This window comes from Oncorhynchus masou, chromosome 2 (assembly GCF_036934945.1).
Source record: "Oncorhynchus masou masou isolate Uvic2021 chromosome 2, UVic_Omas_1.1, whole genome shotgun sequence".
Classification (NCBI taxonomy): domain Eukaryota; kingdom Metazoa; phylum Chordata; class Actinopteri; order Salmoniformes; family Salmonidae; genus Oncorhynchus; species Oncorhynchus masou.
This window is the reverse complement of record NC_088213.1, coordinates 3,581,210-3,597,453: the sequence shown is the minus strand read 5'-3', so window position 1 is coordinate 3,597,453 and position 16,244 is coordinate 3,581,210. Positions and strand designations below refer to the sequence as shown.

General features: G+C 54.1%; 1 pseudogene; it reads right to left on the bottom strand.

The window, feature by feature from the left end:
• Nucleotides 1–16,244, bottom strand: part of LOC135552176 (uncharacterized) — a 47,930-nt pseudogene that overhangs the window by 7,792 nt on the left and 23,894 nt on the right.

The window sequence follows — 16,244 nt, the reverse complement described above, 5'->3', positions numbered from 1 at the left end:
GAGACTGGGGTAGGCTGAGGAGAGACTGGGGTAGGCTGAGGAGAGACTGGGGTAGGCTGAGGAGAGACTGGGGTAGGCTGAGGAGAGACTGGGGTAGGCTGAGGAGAGACTGGGGTAGGCTGAGGAGAGACTGGGGTAGGCTGAGGAGAGACTGGGGTAGGCTGAGGAGAGACTGGGGTAGGCTGAGAGACTGGGGTAGGCTGAGGAGAGACTGGGGTAGGCTGAGGAGAGACTGGGGTAGGCTGAGGAGAGACTGGGGTAGGCTGAGGAGAGACTGGGGTAGGCTGAGGAGAGACTGGGGTAGGCTGAGGAGAGACTGGGGTAGGCTGAGGAGAGACTGGGGTAGGCTGAGGAGAGACTGGGGTAGGCTGAGGAGAGACTGGGGTAGGCTGAGGGAGACTGGGGTAGGCTGGGGTAGGCTGAGGAGAGACTGGGGTAGGCTGAGGAGAGACTGGGGTAGGCTGAGGAGAGACTGGGGTAGGCTGAGGGAGAGACTGGGGTAGGCTGAGGAGAGACTGGGGTAGGCTGAGGAGAGACTGGGGTAGGCTGAGGAGAGACTGGGGTAGGCTGAGGAGAGACTGGGGTAGGCTGAGGAGAGACTGGGGTAGGCTGAGGAGAGACTGGGGTAGGCTGAGGAGAGACTGGGGTAGGCTGAGGAGAGACTGGGGTAGGCTGAGGAGAGACTGGGGTAGGCTGAGGCTGAGGAGGAGAGACTGGGGTAGGCTGAGGAGAGACTGGGGTAGGCTGAGGAGAGACTGGGGTAGGCTGAGGAGAGACTGGGGTAGGCTGAGGAGAGACTGGGGTAGGCTGAGGAGAGACTGAGGAGGAGAGACTGGGGTAGGCTGAGGAGAGACTGAGGAGGAGAGACTGGGGTAGGCTGAGGAGAGGCTGAGGAGAGACTGGGGTAGGCTGAGGAGAGACTGGGGTAGGCTGAGGAGAGGCTGGGGTAGGCTGAGGAGAGACTGGGGTAGGCTGAGGAGAGACTGGGGTAGGCTGAGGAGAGACTGGGGTAGGCTGAGGAGAGACTGGGGTAGGCTGAGGAGAGACTGGGGTAGGCTGAGGAGAGACTGGGGTAGGCTGAGGAGAGACTGGGGTAGGCTGAGGAGAGACTGGGGTAGGCTGAGGAGAGACTGGGGTAGGCTGAGGAGAGACTGGGGTAGGCTGAGGAGAGACTGGGGTAGGCTGAGGAGAGACTGGGGTAGGCTGAGGAGAGACTGGGGTAGGCTGAGGAGAGACTGGGGTAGGCTGAGGAGAGACTGGGGTAGGCTGAGGAGAGACTGGGGTAGGCTGAGGAGAGACTGGGGTAGGCTGAGGAGAGACTGGGGTAGGCTGAGGAGAGACTGGGGTAGGCTGAGGAGAGACTGGGGTAGGCTGAGGCTGAGGAGAGACTGGGGTAGGCTGAGGCTGAGGAGACTGAGAGGAGAGACTGGGGTAGGCTGAGGAGAGACTGGGGTGAGGCTGAGGCTGAGAGACTGGGGTAGGCTGAGGAGAGACTGGGGTAGGCTGAGGAGAGACTGAGTAGGCTGAGGAGAGACTGGGGTAGGCTGAGGAGAGACTGGGGTAGGCTGAGGAGAGACTGGGGTAGGCTGAGGAGAGACTGGGGTAGGCTGAGGAGAGACTGGGGTAGGCTGAGGAGAGACTGGGGTAGGCTGAGGAGAGACTGGGGTAGGCTGAGGAGAGACTGGGGTAGGCTGAGGAGAGACTGGGGTAGGCTGAGGAGAGACTGGGGTAGGCTGAGGAGAGACTGGGGTAGGCTGAGGAGAGACTGGGGTAGGCTGAGGAGAGACTGGGGTAGGCTGGGGTAGGCTGAGGAGAGACTGGGGTAGGCTGAGGAGAGACTGGGGTAGGCTGAGGAGAGACTGGGGTAGGCTGAGGAGAGACTGGGGTAGGCTGAGGAGAGACTGGGGTAGGCTGAGGAGAGACTGGGGTAGGCTGAGGGAGAGACTGGGGTAGGCTGAGGAGAGACTGAGGCTGAGGAGAGACTGGGGTAGGCTGAGGAGAGACTGGGGTAGGCTGAGGAGAGACTGGGGTAGGCTGAGGAGAGACTGGGGTAGGCTGAGGAGAGACTGGGGTAGGCTGAGGAGAGACTGGGGTAGGCTGAGGAGAGACTGGGGTAGGCTGAGGAGAGACTGGGGTAGGCTGAGGAGAGACTGGGGTAGGCTGAGGAGAGACTGGGGTAGGCTGAGGAGAGACTGGGGTAGGCTGAGGAGAGACTGGGGTAGGCTGAGGAGAGACTGGGGTAGGCTGAGGAGAGACTGGGGTAGGCTGAGGAGAGACTGGGGTAGGCTGAGGAGAGAGACTGGGGTAGGCTGAGGAGAGACTGGGGTAGGCTGAGGAGAGACTGGGGTAGGCTGAGGAGAGACTGGGGTAGGCTGAGGAGAGACTGGGGTGAGGCTGGGGTAGGCTGAGGAGAGACTGGGGTAGGCTGAGGAGAGACTGGGGTAGGCTGAGGAGAGACTGGGGTAGGAGGAGAGACTGGGGTAGGAGGAGAGACTGGGGTAGGCTGAGGGAGAGACTGGGGTAGGCTGAGGAGAGACTGGGGTAGGCTGAGGAGAGACTGGGGTAGGCTGAGGGAGACTGGGGTAGGCTGAGGAGAGACTGGGGTAGGCTGAGGAGAGACTGGGGTAGGCTGAGGAGAGACTGGGGTAGGCTGAGGAGAGACTGGGGTAGGCTGAGGAGAGACTGGGGTAGGCTGAGGAGAGACTGGGGTAGGCTGAGGAGAGACTGGGGTAGGCTGAGGAGAGACTGGGGTAGGCTGAGGAGAGAGACTGGGGTAGGCTGAGGAGAGACTGGGGTAGGCTGAGGAGAGACTGGGGTAGGCTGAGGAGAGACTGGGGTAGGCTGAGGAGAGACTGGGGTAGGCTGAGGAGAGACTGGGGTAGGCTGAGGAGAGACTGGGGGCTGAGGCTGAGGCTGAGAGACTGGGGTAGGCTGAGGAGAGACTGGGGTAGGCTGAGGAGAGACTGGGGTAGGCTGAGGAGAGACTGGGGTAGGCTGAGGAGAGACTGGGGTAGGCTGAGGAGAGACTGGGGTAGGCTGAGGAGAGACTGGGGTAGGCTGAGGAGAGACTGGGGTAGGCTGAGGAGAGACTGGGGTAGGCTGAGGAGAGACTGGGGTAGGCTGAGGAGAGACTGGGGTAGGCTGAGGAGAGACTGGGGTAGGCTGAGGAGAGAGACTGGGGGCTGAGGAGAGACTGGGGTAGGCTGAGGAGAGAGACTGGGGTAGGCTGAGGAGAGACTGGGGTAGGCTGAGGAGAGACTGGGGTAGGCTGAGGAGAGAGACTGGGGTAGGCTGAGGAGAGACTGGGGTAGGCTGAGGAGAGACTGGGGTAGGCTGAGGGAGGCTGAGGAGAGACTGGGGTAGGCTGAGGAGAGACTGGGGTAGGAGGGAGAGACTGGGGTAGGCTGAGGAGAGACTGGGGTAGGCTGAGGAGAGACTGGGGTAGGCTGAGGAGAGACTGGGGTAGGCTGAGGAGAGACTGGGGTAGGCTGAGGGAGAGACTGGGGTAGGCTGAGGAGAGACTGGGGTAGGCTGAGGAGAGACTGGGGTAGGCTGAGGAGAGACTGGGGTAGGCTGAGGAGAGGCTGAGGAGAGACTGGGGTAGGCTGAGGAGAGACTGGGGTAGGCTGAGGAGAGACTGGGGGCTAGGCTGAGGCTGAGGGAGAGACTGGGGTAGGCTGAGGAGAGACTGGGGTAGGCTGAGGAGAGACTGGGGTAGGCTGAGGAGAGACTGGGGTAGGCTGAGGAGAGACTGGGGTAGGCTGAGGAGAGACTGGGGTAGGCTGAGGAGAGACTGGGGTAGGCTGAGGAGAGACTGGGGTAGGCTGAGGAGAGACTGGGGTAGGCTGAGGAGAGACTGGGGTAGGCTGAGGAGAGACTGGGGTAGGCTGAGGCTGGGGTAGGCTGAGGAGAGACTGGGGTAGGCTGAGGAGAGACTGGGGTAGGCTGAGGCTGGGGTAGGAGAGACTGGGGTAGGCTGAGGAGAGACTGGGGTAGGCTGAGGAGAGACTGGGGTAGGCTGAGGAGAGAGGAGAGACTGGGGTAGGCTGAGGAGAGACTGGGGGCTGAGGCTGAGGAGAGAGACTGGGGTAGGCTGAGGAGAGACTGGGGTAGGCTGAGGAGAGACTGGGGTAGGCTGGGGAGAGACTGGGGTAGGCTGAGGAGAGACTGGGGTAGGCTGAGGCTGAGGAGAGACTGGGGTAGGCTGAGGAGAGACTGGGGTAGGCTGAGGAGAGACTGGGGTAGGCTGAGGAGAGACTGGGGTAGGCTGAGGAGAGACTGGGGTAGGCTGAGGAGAGACTGGGGTGGGGTAGGCTGAGGAGAGACTGGGGTAGGCTGAGGAGAGACTGGGGTAGGCTGAGGAGAGACTGGGGACTAGGCTGAGGAGAGACTGGGGTAGGCTGAGGAGAGACTGGGGTAGGCTGAGGAGAGACTGGGGTAGGCTGAGGAGAGACTGGGGTAGGCTGAGGAGAGACTGGGGTAGGCTGAGGAGAGACTGGGGTAGGCTGAGGAGAGACTGGGGTAGGCTGAGGAGAGACTGGGGTAGGCTGAGGAGAGACTGGGGTAGGAGGAGAGACTGGGGTAGGCTGAGGAGAGACTGGGGTAGGCTGAGGAGAGACTGGGGTAGGCTGAGGAGAGACTGGGGTAGGCTGAGGAGAGACTGGGGTAGGCTGAGGAGAGACTGGGGTAGGCTGAGGAGAGACTGAGGAGAGACTGGGGTAGGCTGAGGAGAGACTGGGGTAGGCTGAGGAGAGACTGGGGTAGGCTGAGGAGAGACTGGGGTAGGCTGAGGAGAGACTGGGGTAGGCTGGGGTAGGCTGAGAGACTGGGGTAGGCTGAGGAGAGACTGGGGTAGGCTGAGGAGAGACTGGGGTAGGCTGAGGCTGAGGAGAGACTGGGGTAGGCTGAGGAGAGACTGGGGTAGGCTGAGGGAGAGACTGGGGTAGGCTGAGGAGAGACTGGGGTAGGCTGAGGAGAGACTGGGGTAGGCTGAGGAGAGACTGGGGTAGGCTGGGGTAGGCTGAGGAGAGTCTGGGGTAGGCTGAGGAGAGACTGGGGTAGGCTGAGGAGAGACTGGGGTAGGCTGAGGAGAGACTGGGGTAGGCTGAGGAGAGACTGGGGTAGGCTGAGGAGAGACTGGGGTAGGCTGAGGAGAGACTGGGGTAGGCTGAGGAGAGACTGGGGTAGGCTGAGGAGAGACTGGGGTAGGCTGAGGAGAGACTGGGGTAGGCTGAGGAGAGACTGGGGTAGGCTGAGGAGAGACTGGGGTAGGCTGAGGAGAGACTGGGGTAGGCTGAGGAGAGGCTGAGGAGAGACTGGGGTAGGCTGAGGAGAGACTGGGGTAGGCTGAGGGAGAGACTGGGGTAGGCTGAGGAGAGACTGGGGTAGGCTGAGGAGAGACTGAGGAGAGAGACTGGGGTAGGCTGAGGAGGCTGAGACTGGGGTAGGCTGAGGAGAGACTGGGGTAGGAGGAGAGACTGGGGTAGGCTGAGGAGAGACTGGGGTAGGCTGAGGAGAGACTGGGGTAGGCTGAGGAGAGACTGAGGCTGAGGAGAGACTGGGGTAGGCTGAGGAGAGACTGAGGAGGAGACTGGGGTAGGCTGAGGAGAGACTGGGGTAGGCTGAGGAGAGACTGGGGTACTGAGGAGAGACTGGGGTAGGCTGAGGAGAGACTGAGGGAGAGACTGGGGTAGGCTGAGGAGAGACTGGGGTAGGCTGAGGAGAGACTGGGGTAGGCTGAGGAGAGACTGGGGAGGCTGAGACTGAGGAGAGACTGGGGTAGGCTGAGGAGAGACTGGGGTAGGCTGAGGAGGAGAGAGACTGGGGTAGGCTGAGGAGAGGCTGGGGTAGGCTGAGGAGAGACTGGGGTAGGCTGAGGAGAGACTGGGGTAGGCTGAGGAGAGACTGGGGTAGGCTGAGGAGAGACTGGGGTAGGCTGAGGAGAGACTGGGGTAGGCTGAGGAGAGGCTGGGGTAGGCTGAGGAGAGACTGGGGAGAGGCTGAGGAGAGACTGGGGTAGGCTGAGGAGAGACTGAGGAGACTGGGGTAGGCTGAGGAGAGACTGGGGACTGAGGAGAGACTGGGGTAGGCTGAGGACTGAGAGACTGGGGTAGGCTGAGGAGAGACTGGGGTAGGCTGAGGAGACTGGGGTAGGCTGAGGGAGAGACTGGGGTAGGCTGAGGAGAGACTGGGGTAGGCTGAGGAGAGACTGGGGTAGGCTGAGGAGAGACTGGGGTAGGCTGAGGAGACTGGGGTGAGGAGAGACTGAGGAGAGACTGGGGTAGGCTGAGGAGAGACTGGGGTAGGCTGAGGAGAGACTGGGGTAGGCTGAGGAGAGACTGGGGTAGGCTGAGGAGAGACTGGGGTAGGCTGAGGAGAGACTGGGGTAGGCTGAGGAGAGACTGGGGTGGGGTAGGCTGAGGAGAGACTGAGGCTGAGGAGAGACTGAGGAGACTGGGGTAGGCTGAGGAGAGACTGGGGTAGGCTGAGGAGAGACTGGGGTAGGAGAGAGGCTGGGGTAGGCTGAGGAGAGACTGAGGCTGAGGAGAGACTGGGGTAGGCTGAGGGAGAGACTGGGGTAGGCTGAGGAGAGACTGGGGTAGGCTGAGGAGAGACTGGGGTAGGCTGAGGAGAGACTGGGGTAGGCTGAGGAGAGACTGGGGTAGGCTGAGGAGAGACTGGGGTAGGCTGAGGAGAGACTGGGGTAGGCTGAGGAGAGAGACTGAGGAGTAGGCTGAGGAGAGACTGGGGTAGGCTGAGGAGAGACTGGGGTAGGCTGAGGAGAGACTGGGGTAGGCTGAGGAGAGACTGAGGCTGAGGAGAGGGTAGGCTGAGGAGAGACTGGGGTAGGCTGAGGAGAGACTGGGGTAGGCTGAGGAGAGACTGGGGTAGGCTGAGGGAGAGACTGGGGTAGGCTGAGGAGAGACTGGGGGCTAGGAGAGACTGGGGTAGGCTGAGGAGAGACTGGGGTAGGCTGAGGAGAGACTGGGGTAGGCTGAGGGTAGGCTGAGGAGAGACTGGGGTAGGCTGAGGAGAGACTGGGGTAGGCTGAGGAGAGACTGGGGTAGGCTGAGGAGAGACTGGGGTAGGCTGAGGGAGAGACTGGGGTAGGCTGAGGGAGAGACTGGGACCTGAAACATTTCTGGGTAGGGTGGATGAGGTTTGGACTGAACTGACTGAACAGTTTTGTGAGAGGTGTATCAGGTCGCTTCACTTTAGGAAATCCATGAGTCCATTTGGAGTAGATGACATTGATACTGTATGTGCACAGAGTATTTTGTGAGTGTGGTATTTAAGGAAATAGGATACTTCAAGTTAAGGTCATAGTACTAGCAGCAGCTGCACCTATTCCTCGCAATGTTTGCCTTCACTCACTGTATAACAGTTGACAAACTTGTTGGCCACTACTGACTGAGAAACTGTCAGATTAGGGAGAGAGGGCAATGAGGACATAAAACAAATATAATCATGATTGATAGAAATGACTCTGTAACACATTTCGTCTGGTGTTTTGATATGCCTGATTTAATCCAAGGCATTGGATATATCGTAGTTCGGCTTAAGTGCCAAAGCTCACCTGGAAGAAAAAGTTATTTAACCTCTATGGGAACCGTGACCCTCCCAGGACATAGACATGTTTTATATGAGCAGAAAGCTTAAATTCTTGTTAATCTAACCGCACGGTCCAATTTATAGTAGCTATTACAGGGAAAAATGACCATGCAATTGTTTGAGGAGAGTGCACAAGTTATGTAGTTGAAAATGTGTCAATTGGCCAATTAGGCACATTTGGGCAGACTTGATACAACAGTTTGTACAGTAATGCAACGGTTCATTGGATCAGTCTAAAAATTTGCACATACACTGCTGCCATCTAGTGGCCAAAATCTAAATTGGGTCATAATGGCCTTTCTCTTTCAAAGATGATTGAACAACATTGTATTTTAATAGAAAACACAAGTTTTTTTTTATTTTGTATTCTCATTTACCAGATCTAATGTGTTTTATTCTCCTACATTCATTTCACATTTCCACAAACTTCAAAGTGTTTCCTTTCAAATGGTACCAAGAATATGCATATCCTTACTTCAGCTCCTGAGCTCCAGGCAGTTAGATTTGGGTACGTCATTTTAGGCGAGAATTTTTAAAAAGGTTTCGAAACCATTTGCACCTATGACGCAATGTTTTATTTTCAACAGAGCTGTGCAATGTTGTCAGCTTGGGCCATTAGTTTACCTCCAGTCTAGAACAGATTATTATAAACTTGGATACGTCCAGTAATTATTTGTTGCAATAATTGTCATTCCTGGTTTGCTGTGTCATCCAATGCAGTAAGGGGGTTCTGTGCTTGTAACTCAAAGCTATCCAGTCGAGTCAGAATCAAACACTCCTCTGTTCTCCTCTCCTCTCCTCTCATACTCCCTCTTTTTCTCTCCTCATTGGCACCAACCTGAAACTATGCCATTATTTCTTCCAGCCCCCCCCTCTCCCACCTCCCTTGCTCTCTCTCTCTCCCCCTCTCTCTTACCCTCTCCCCCTTGCTCTCTGTCTCTCCCCCTCTCTCTACACCTCTCCCCCTTGCTCTCTGTCTCTCCCCCCTCTCTCTCACCCTCTCCCCTTGCTCTCTGTCTCTCCCCCCTCTCTCTCTCTCTCTCTCACCCTCTCCCCTTGCTCTCTCTCTCCCACCCTCCCCCTTGCTCTCTGTCTCTCTCCTCCCCTCTCTCCCACCCTCCCCCTTGCTCTCTGTCTCTCCCCTCCCCTCTCTCCCCCTTGCTCTCTCTCTCTCTCTCTCAGCCTCTCCCCCTTGCGCTCTGTCTCTCCCCTCTCTCTCTCACCCTCTCCCCCCCTCCCCCTTGCTCTCTGTCTCCCCCCCTCTCTCTCTCTCACCCCTTGCTCTCTCCCTCTCCCCCCTCTCTCTGCACACATCTGTACCAGTCATAAGTGTTGTCCAGGGATGATGTAGTGCAGTGTGATGTCATCCAGTCAGATATTAGTAATTCTCTCTGGCTGTAATTAGCCTCTGGGATCTGACCTACCAGGTGATGGTCTGCCATGTTAGAAACACATCATTTATGCTGCCTTGGAGACTTCCTCTCTGTGGGCCTTTTGGTCAAACGTGGAAGAAAACAGGAGGCCATCTAGGGCACTGCTTCTGTCTGCCAGCCAGCCAGTCAGTCAGCATCTGTCTGCCTGCCAGTCAGTCAGCCAGTCAGTCAGTGAGTGAGTGGGGGTTGGGTCCTGAGGACCATGCCTCAGGACTACCGGGCATGATGACTCCTTGCTGTCCCCAGTCCACCTGGCCATGCTGCTGCTCCAGTTTCAACTGTTCTGCCTGTGATTATTATTATTTGACCATGCTGGTCATCTATGAACATTTGAACATCTTGGCCATGTTCTGTTATAATCTCCACCCGGCACAGCCAGAAGAGGACTGGCCACCCCACATAGCCTGGTTCCTCTCTAGGTTTCTTCCTAGGTTTTGGCCTTTCTTGGGAGTTTTTCCCTAGCCACCGTGCTTCTACACCTGCATTGCTTGATGTTTGGGGTTTTAGGCTGGGTTTCTGTACAGCACTTTGAGATATCAGCTGATGTATGAAGGGCTATATAAAAAAATAAACATTTTCTTTTTTTAGAAAACCAGTTGTATAAACCTTAGATAATTAGAGAAGGGTAAAGATAATTTAGAAAACCATCCGTATAAATCTCAGAGAATTAGAGAAGGGTAGAGATCATTTAGAAAACCATCCGTATAAATCTCAGAGAATTAGAGAAGGGTAGATATCATTTAGAAAACCATCCGTATAAATCTCAGAGAATTAGAGAAGAACTTGAGTAAAGACCATTAGCTCTGTTTTACTCGTTGTCTTTGCGAAGGGAAAACTACATGGTACGTTGGGAGTGGCTCTTTTTATGTTAAAAGTGAGATGTACATATAGTTTGATGTAGTAGTCTTGTCCATACACATGTAATAACACATTAGGCTGATTCATCATTACTCATAGAACGTGTTTCATTGATTATTGATGTAATCACGCTGACCTGGGTGATTGAAAGGCTATTCATGGCTCACATCAACACCATTATCCCAGGAAACCCTAGACCCACTACAATTCGCATACCGCCCCAACAGATCCACAGATGACGTCATCTCTATTGCACTCCACACTGCCCTTTCCCGCCCGGACAAAAGAAACACCTACGTGAGAATGTTGTTCATTGTCTACAGCTCGGAGTTCAACACCATAGTGGCCACAAAGCTCATCAATAAGCTAAGGACCCTGGGACTAAACACCTCCCTCTGCAACTGGATCCTGGACTTCCTGACTGGCCGTCCTGCAGGTGGTGAGGGAAGGTAACAACACAACTGCCTCGCAGATCCTCAACACGAGGGCCCCTCAGGGGTGTGTGCTCAGTCCCCTCCTGTACTCCCTGTTCAACCATGACTGCATGGCCAAACACGACTCCAACACTCTCATTCAATTTGTTGACGACAAAACTGTGGTAGGCCTGATCATAGACAACACCGGTTAGTTGAGGTAATATGTACATGTAGGTAGAGTTATTAATGTGACTATGCATAGATGATAACAACAGAGAGTAGCAGTGGTGTGGAGAGGGGGGGGGGGCAATGCAAATAGTCTGGGTAGCCATTTGACTAGATGTTCAGGAGTCTTATGGCTTGGGGGGGTAGAAGCTGTTGAGAAGCCTCTTGGACCTAGACTTGGCGCTCCGGTACCGCTTGCCGTGCGGTAGCAGAGAGAACAGTCTATGACTCGGGTGGCTGGAGTATTTGACAATTTTTTAGGGCTTTTCTCTGTTCTTGTTCTCATAAAAGCCCCTGTGTGTTTGTGGCGATGCAGCGAGCTGCTTTAATGAGCAGTCTGTCCTGCTCTTCACATTACAGCCTGATGACCTGCACTTCTTCCTCCCTTCTGGTTGCGTTCCCTTCGGGCTGTTGAGGAACGCTCATCATGGCTCATTATTAGCTCATTCTGGCCCCGCGATGGAGAGATGAGAGGAAAGCAGGAAGAGGGTCGAGGAAAGCAGAGGAAACAGATGTCCAACCTCCACACCTCTGTGATGAACAAAAGCTCTGGAGCAGAGATCTCCATAACCTCTGAACAACCCCTCAAATTACTACTGCTGCTGGCCCACTACAGCCAACTAGCTGGACACTACTACTACTACTGCTGCTGGCCCCCTACAGCCACCTAGCTGGACACTACTATTACTACTGCTGCTGGCCCCCTACAGCCACCTAGCTGGACACTACTACTACTACTGCTGCTGGCCCCCTACAGCCACCTAGCTGGACACTACTATTACTACTGCTGCTGGCCCACTACAGCCACCTAGCTGGACACTACTATTACTACTGCTGCTGGCCCACTACAGCCACCTAGCTGGACACTACTATTACTACTACTGCTGGCCCACTACAGCCACCTAGCTGGACACTACTATTACTACTGCTGCTGGCCCACTACAGCCACCTAGCTGGACACTACTATTACTACTGCTGCTGGACACTACTATTACTACTGCTGCTGTCCCCCTACAGCCACCTAGCTGGACACTACTACTACTACTACTACTGTTGCTGGCCCACTACAGCCACCTAGCTGGACACTACTACTACTACTGCTGCTGGCCCCCTACAGCCACCTAGCTGGGCACTACTATTACTACTACTACTGGCCCACTACAGCCACCGAGCTGGACACTACTATTACTACTGCTGCTGGCCCACTACAGCCACCTAGCTGGACACTACTATTACTACTGCTGCTGGCCCACTACAGCCACCTAGCTGGACACTACTACTACTGCTGCTGCTGGCCCACTACAGCCACCTAGCTGGACACTACTATTACTGCTGCTGGCCTACTACAGCCACCTAGCTGGACACTACTACTACTACTGCTGCTGGCCCACTACAGCCACCTAGCTGGGCACTACTATTACTACTGCTGCTGGCCCACTACAGCCATCTAGCTGGGCACTACTATTACTGCTGCTGGCCCACTACAGCCAGAGAGCTGGAAACTACTGCTGCTGGCCAACTACAGCCACCTAGCTGGACACTACTATTACTACTGCTGCTGGCCCAATACAGCCACCTAGCTGGACACTACTATTACTACTGCTGCTGGCCCACTACAGCCACCTAGCTGGACACTACTATTACTACTGCTGCTGGCCCACTACAGCCACCTAGCTGGACACTACTATTACTACTACTGCTGGCCCACTACAGCCACCTAGCTGGACACTACTATTACTACTGCTGCTGGCCCACTACAGCCACCTAGCTGGACACTACTATTACTACTGCTGCTGGCCCGCTACAGCCACCTAGCTGGACACTACTATTACTACTGCTGCTGGCCCACTACAGCCACCTAGCTGGACACTACTATTACTACTACTGCTGGCCCACTACAGCCACCTAGCTGGACACTACTATTACTACTGCTGCTGGCCCACTACAGCCACCTAGCTGGACACTACTATTACTACTGCTGCTGGACACTACTATTACTACTGCTGCTGTCCCCCTACAGCCACCTAGCTGGACACTACTACTACTACTACTACTGTTGCTGGCCCACTACAGCCACCTAGCTGGACACTACTACTACTACTGCTGCTGGCCCCCTACAGCCACCTAGCTGGGCACTACTATTACTACTACTACTGGCCCACTACAGCCACCGAGCTGGACACTACTATTACTACTGCTGCTGGCCCACTATAGCCACCTAGCTGGACACTACTATTACTACTGCTGCTGGCCCACTACAGCCACCTAGCTGGACACTACTACTACTGCTGCTGCTGGCCCACTACAGCCACCTAGCTGGACACTACTATTACTGCTGCTGGCCTACTACAGCCACCTAGCTGGACACTACTACTACTACTGCTGCTGGCCCACTACAGCCACCTAGCTGGGCACTACTATTACTACTGCTGCTGGCCCACTACAGCCATCTAGCTGGGCACTACTATTACTGCTGCTGGCCCACTACAGCCAGAGAGCTGGAAACTACTGCTGCTGGCCAACTACAGCCACCTAGCTGGACACTACTATTACTACGGCTGCTGGCCCAATACAGCCACCTAGCTGGACACTACTATTACTACTGCTGCTGGCCCGCTACAGCAACCTAGCTGGACACTACTATTACTGCTGCTGGCCCACTACAGCCACCTAGCTGGACACTACTATAACTACTGCTGCTGGCCCACTACAGCCACCTAGCTGGACACTACTATTACTACTACTGCTGGCCCACTACAGCCACCTAGCTGGACACTACTATTACTACTGCTGCTGGCCCACTACAGCCACCTAGCTGGACACTACTATTACTACTGCTGCTGGCCCACTACAGCCACCTAGCTGGACACTACTATTACTACTACTGCTGGCCCACTACAGCCACCTAGCTGGACACTACTATTACTACTGCTGCTGGCCCACTACAGCCACCTAGCTGGACACTACTATTACTACTGCTGCTGGACACTACTATTACTACTGCTGCTGTCCCCCTACAGCCACCTAGCTGGACACTACTACTACTACTACTACTGTTGCTGGCCCACTACAGCCACCTAGCTGGACACTACTACTACTACTGCTGCTGGCCCCCTACAGCCACCTAGCTGGGCACTACTATTACTACTACTACTGGCCCACTACAGCCACCGAGCTGGACACTACTATTACTACTGCTGCTGGCCCACTACAGCCACCTAGCTGGACACTACTTTTACAACTGCTGCTGGCCCACTACAGCCACCTAGCTGGACACTACTATTACTACTGCTGCTGGCCCACTACAGCCACCTAGCTGGACACTACTACTACTGCTGCTGGCCCACTACAGCCACCTAGATGGACACTACTATTACTGCTGCTGGCCCACTACAGCCACCTAGCTGGGCACTACTATTACTACTGCTGCTGGCCCCCTACAGCCACCTAGCTGGACACTACTACTACTACTGCTGCTGGCCCACTACAGCCACCTAGCTGGACACTACTATTACTACTGCTGCTGGCCCACTACAGCCACCTAGCTGGACACTACTATTACTACTGCTGCTGGCCCACTACAGCCACCTAGCTGGACACTACTATTACTACTGCTGCTGGCCCACTACAGCCACCTAGCTGGACACTACTATTACTACTGCTGCTGGCCCACTACAGCCACCTAGCTGGACACTACTATTACTGCTGCTGCTGGCCCACTACAGCCACCTAGCTGGACACTACTATTACTACTGCTGCTGGCCCCCTACAGCCACCTAGCTGGACACTACTATTACTACTGCTGCTGACCCACTACAGCCACCTAGCTGGACACTACTATTACTACTGCTGCTGACCCACTACAGCCACCTAGCTGGACACTACTATTACTACTGCTGCTGGCCCACTACAGCCACCTAGCTGGACACTACTATTACTACTGCTGCTGGCCCCCTACAGCCACCTAGCTGGACACTACTATTACTGCTGCTGGCCCACTACAGCCACCTAGCTGGACACTACTATTACTACTACTGCTGGCCCACTACAGCCATCTAGCTGGACACTACTATTACTACTGCTGTCCCACTACAGCCACCTAGCTGGACACTACTATTACTACTGCTGGCCCAATACAGCCACCTAGCTGGACACTACTATTACTACTGCTGCTGGCCCACTACAGCCACCTAGCTGGACACTACTATTACTACTGCTGCTGGCCCACTACAGCCACCTAGCTGGACACTACTATTACTACTGCTGCTGGCCCACTACAGCCAACTAGCTGGATACTACTATTACTACTACTGCTGGCCCCCTACAGCCACCTAGCTGGACACTACTACTACTACTGCTGTTGGTACTACAACTACTACTACTGGTACTACTACTACTACTGGTACTACTACTACTGGTACTACTACTACTACTACTACTACTACTACTACTAGTACTACTACTGGTACTACTACTACTGGTACTACTACTACTACTACTACTACTAGTACTACTACTACTACTAGTACTACTACTACTATTGGTACTACAACTACTACTGTTGGTACTACAACTACTACTGTTGGTACTACTACTACTACTACTACTACTACAGGTACTACTACTACTACTACAGGTACTACTACTACTACTACTACTGGTACTACTACTACTACAGGTACTACTACTACTACTTCTATTGGTACTACCACCACCACTACTACTATTGGTACTACTACTACTACTACTATTGGTACTACTACTACTGCTACTACTACTACAGGTACTACTATTGGTACTACTACTATTGGTACTACTACTACTGCTACTACTACTACAGGTACTACTACTACTACTACTATTGGTACTACAACTACTACTGTTGGTACTACTACTACTACTACTACAGGTACTACTACTATTGGTACTACTACTACTACAGGTACTACTACTACTACAGGTACTACTACTACTATTGGTACTACTACTACTTCTATTGGTACTACTACCACCACCACCACTACTACTATTGGTACTACTACTACTACTACTATTGGTACTACTACTGCTACTACTACTACAGGTACTACTACTACTACTACTACTACTACTACTACAGGTACTACTACTACTTCTATTGGTACTACTACTACTATTGGTACTACTACCACCACCACCACCACCACTACTACTACTACTACTATTGGTACTACTACCACCAATACTACTACTACTACTACTACTATTGGTACTACTACTACTGCTACTACTACTACAGGTACTACTACTACTACTATTGGTACTACTACCACCACCACCACTACTACCACCAATACTACTACTACTACTATTGGTACTACTACTACTGCTACTACTACTACAGGTACTACTACTACTACTATTGGCACTACTACCACCACCACCACTACTACCACCACCACTACTACTACTACTACTACTACTACTATTGGTACCACTACTACTGCTACTACAGGTACCACCACCACCACTACTACTTTTACCACTACTAATACCACTACTACTACTACCACTACTAATACCACTACCACCACCACCACCAATACTACTACTACTACTACCACCACCACCACCACTACTACCACCAATACTACTATTACTACTACTACTACCACTACTAATACCACTACCACCACCACCACCAATACTACTACTACCACTA